Raw genomic sequence first — 4,714 nt, 5'->3', positions numbered from 1 at the left:
TTGCGATGATTTGCCCTTGATTCAAGACTTCGGTTTACCCGCGCTCATAACACTAGCACAGAATCAGTTCAGAATCAATCACCAAAAGAATCAGTTCGGTTCAGACGCTCTGTGTGTTGGTCTGTTTCATGCTGAATCACACATGCACAGTATCATCAGCTCCTCGGTTCATGAATCGGACATGTCTGACAGAAACGGCTCTTCACTCGTGAACGAGTCAGTCTATTGTTCGTTATCTGGCTCAGCTCGGTGTTCATCACAGCAGTTCAGTCAGTGTACTGTTTGAGTGCATGAATTAGTCCGGGATATTGGTTTGTTTGAACTCAGAGGGAGTGTCAGTCACATTAAAAAAGTTAACAGCTTAAGTCATTTGTGGATTAATGCGTATTAGAGATGCGAACCGTTTAAAACGATTCAGTTCAATTTGGTGAACTGAATGATTCGTTCTCGAACCGGATATCCAGACTGCTTTGATTTGAACTCTCTCACAACAGACACGGAAGAGAAGACAATGCTGAATAAAGTTGTAGTTTTTGCTATTTTTGGACCAAAATGTATTTTCGATGCTTCAAAAAAATCTAACCAACCCTAGGATGTCACATGGACTACTTTGATGATGTTTTTCTTACCTTTCTGGACAGTAGACCGCACACACAGTTTCAATGGAGGGACTGAGATCTCTGGGACTAAATCTAAAATATCTTAAACTGTGTTCCGAAGATAAAAGGAGGTCTTACATGTTTGGAACAGCATAAGGTTGAGTTATTAATGACATAATTTTCATTTTTGAGTGAACTAACCCTTTAAAATCAGCCTTGGTTGTGTAATGCTATTAACTCTTGTGTGTATCGTGACCAACTGCGTCATACTAAGGCATGGGAGTATCTTTTTGAATGGGATTTAAGCCCGTTAATGGAGTGGGATAATTTCGGGCGATTAAAACTGTTTTACTCTGGCTTCAGAAGACTTGGATTGCAACATGATTTGTTTTTAATGCTTTTATACTATTTTTTATGGTCAGTTTTAGCAATAAATACCTGTGACTGCACTTATATTTGTCCGTTAAGTGTTTTATATTGTTCAGAAGTGGGTAGGTTTAAGGTAGGGGTGGGGTTAGGTGCTTCAATTAAAGTATACATTTTTATTAAATTATTTAAAAAATTTTTTACAAATAAATGAATGAAAACCATTAAATTAAAACAAACAACTACAAACAACGTAGGACCTTGCACATCGAAAAGTGACACTTGGGTACCTTGAGAGTCAAAAGCAGTAGCCCCTACTGCGGAACACAAGATCCAGGGGGGTTGGTTGGAGCCACATCTAGGGGGTGGAAATTGGTAGGTTTAGGAATGGAGATGGGTGGGTTCAGGGATCAGGGGTGGAGACGGGTAGGTTTAAGTATGTGCAAGGTGCGAGGAGTTGGATCTGAATCCAACCTTGCCCCCTGGATCTTGTGTTCTGCAGTGAGGACCATCTCTCAAAAAGTGACGCCAAAAGGGGCCTGACCAAGCATCAAAATGTGACGAGTTGGGAGTGAGAATGTGTTGGTTGTGCATTGCATTTAAATTTATTCATTTAGGAGATGCTTTTAATCATGGTGACTTACAAATGTCCCATAACCTATAATGTAATGATTGTACACATTATAAACTGCATCAGGAGCAAATAGTTTGTCTTAAACACTCAAAGTACACAGTGGCAGGTACACATCCAGATTAGATTTTAAGTACATGATTTGTATTTTTCTAGGATAGTTAAGTGCTTGTGGAAGAGGTTTGTCTTCTGCTGCTTCTTTAAAAGTTCTGATGGTGGTATCAGATCAGGTCAAATTTAGTTCTACAAGAGAGACACGGTAAGGGGGTGAAGGTTTTGGAAAGTCACTTTGTAGCTAGTTATAAAGGAAAATCTAGGAACAAATGTCCATTTTGCATGTAATAAGACATAGTACTTATAGGAATTAATTGTAATGCTCACCCTTATAGGAAGATGTTACAATTATTAAAAGGGGTCAGATTATACTGTATGAGGTAAAATAAGTGTTTTTAAAAATATAAGACAAACAACAAAAGTAGAATGAATAAATAGTGCATTTACAATAGTGAACTTAAAACAACACAACAAGACTAGCATAACTTAGATTGTTAAAAGCAGATTGTCCAGTTGAATCATACCTTAAAATAATCCTTAAGAATCCTACTGTGCTGGTAAAAAAGTCAAAAAATGACCAAGGTAAAAAATGTCCAACAGTGTATATACAATCCAAAGAAAGTGATAATACAAGATGAGTGACATACTGGAATGGTAAATCCATTAAAACAAAAAAAACCCTCCACAATCCAGTGTGTTCAGTGTTTGGTCAATGACCTTGTTTGTTTTTCATGCTGCTTACTTTATACTGGTCTACAGCCTGATTCCTGTAACTGTATGTGACTAATCACATGATGGGCAGACCCATGAACATTTAAAGACATCCGCTGACTCGCTGTCTAGTCTCTGTTTCCCTGGGTGTCCCCTAGTGAGCTCACTTCCCCTTAGGCACTTCACCGTAGGCACTAGAATTCCTCTAGTCTGGTCCTGTCTTCACAGTAATTGCACTCCTGTTAATTACACCAGGTGCAGTCACTTGATTGTCATCAGCCTCCTTATAAATACCAGTCTTTCCCTGTTGTTTGTATGGAGTCCTTACCTTTCGTGTTTCCAGTCTTCTCGTCCTCCGAGACCCCTTGTTTTCCGAGTTCCCTTTCCTGTTCCTTTCCTTTGTTTTGGACTGTCTTTTTGGTTTTGACCTTGGCTTGAGTTTTTGACCACGATTTGGATTACCCCAATAAACATACCTGCGATTGGATCTATCTCTCTCCTGTGTCTCACTGGTCGCAATCGTCACATCCACACATTAAATAATTAAGAGGATTAAAAGGGCTAAGACAACATGTAAAACAATTAAACCTCAAATATATATATATATATAACCATCTTAATATATATTGAGTGGTAAAAACATGTCTTTGCATGACATTGTCACAAAATTATTGCATTTTATATATCATAATGCTACATTTGTTACTGAACAACTAAGTGAATTGAGCTTTTTATAATATCAAATAAAAGGGAGGATATAGCCCACTTCATGTCAAACCTTAAATTGGAACAAAGGCGTTCTGTTCTGTCTATTTATACCAGATAGTGGTCTGTAGAAAACAGACATTGCTACTATAGCAGATAACATCAAACATAAAGTACACTAAGCTTCATTGAAATATTAACTTTAGACAAAAAAGTCTATTAAGTATACTTTTGAAACCTTCAGGCAGTGTTGTCTGAATTAAAACATTGAAAAGTCATGGACATGCCTTGTCATGTGTGAACAGTGCTTTCTGATAATATCCCATCTTTTATTATTAACTGTTGCTAAAATGTGTTTTACTCCTGATGGACCGGCACTCCTCACTCTAAAATAGCATTTCATTTAACACGAAGCATTGAGGGCCACAGAAGTTCAAAATAACATTCACAAAAATAGCAGAGAGTTCAACAAACCTTAATCGTCTGTCTCAGTGTGGGAAAACAGAAATGCAACTGTTGTTTTTATCTTACAACATAACTGCAAATCAATCCATATTCATATCACTAGTAAACTAATTCTGAAACGCCTTACCATGTGCTTTTCAGTTCAGAAACTTGTATCTCTCTTTTCAGAAACGGGTTTATAATTTGTGAGATTTTGACTGACAGTTGCATGAGGCCAGAGAGGAAGAGAGGTCACGTGACTCATGGAAACAGCTGTGGGAGCATGTCACATGCATGACAGGCTGAGCTGTGATTACAGCACCAAAGCATCTTTACATTCTCTTCATCATTTAATGTTATAATTACAGCTCCATCATTGCCTCTTCATGCATGCTTTAGTTTGTATCAGTGAGATCTCATCTTAACAAAGTCAGTTTTGTCATCGTTTTCTCCCCTCATGATGTTCAGTGGACACAAAGGAAGATAACGTTCACATGTTTATGCAATGAAAGTGTAAAAGGGTGGATGCTATCAAAAATGACGAAAAGGCACTGTAAAGTTTCATTTTTGTGAAATGAAAGTGTTTTAACAGTAGTCTACAGTTTCATAGTTTTTTTTGTGTGTAAGGAACAGTCCAAACTGTAAATTTGCATTAATATTAAAAATAATCTTTCTAAGCTCACTTTATCTTACCGTAAGTTTTGTTAAGATTTTCAGTAGGTTATGACTGAAAATAGTCAACCCTAATATTATGATTTTGTAAAGTAAATAGATTATTTTGAAAAATGGATGTTTGTAGAAATAAGATGAACTTACAAACACACTGCGGTGTCAGGACCTTGAACACAAGGCTAGTATTGACATGAGCTGGTAAGTAATCAACCCTGTCAGGCTATATCACTACAAACTAACTATAACATTTTGCCTGAGATGCCACAATGCAATCGGATAACACTTCAGGACATCATGTGTCTGAAAGCATGTTTGAAAGGTTGCAAAATCTACAAATCACCATTTCAAACAGGAAGTTTTGTGGAGCGACCGAACACTGATCTGCAGATGCAGGTCCTCGTATTGTTCAGAGTTTAGTCGTATCTAGTGATCCTGATCAATGTGCCACGGATCGCTGAGTGATGATGTCAGCTGAGGGGGGTGTGGGTGGTCTATTCACGGCTCTGTGTGTGTGTGTGTGTGTGAGGAGGGG

Source organism: Carassius gibelio, chromosome B11, assembly GCF_023724105.1.
Source record: "Carassius gibelio isolate Cgi1373 ecotype wild population from Czech Republic chromosome B11, carGib1.2-hapl.c, whole genome shotgun sequence".
NCBI classification, from domain to species: Eukaryota; Metazoa; Chordata; class Actinopteri; order Cypriniformes; family Cyprinidae; genus Carassius; species Carassius gibelio.
Note: the sequence above shows the minus strand (reverse complement) of the source record.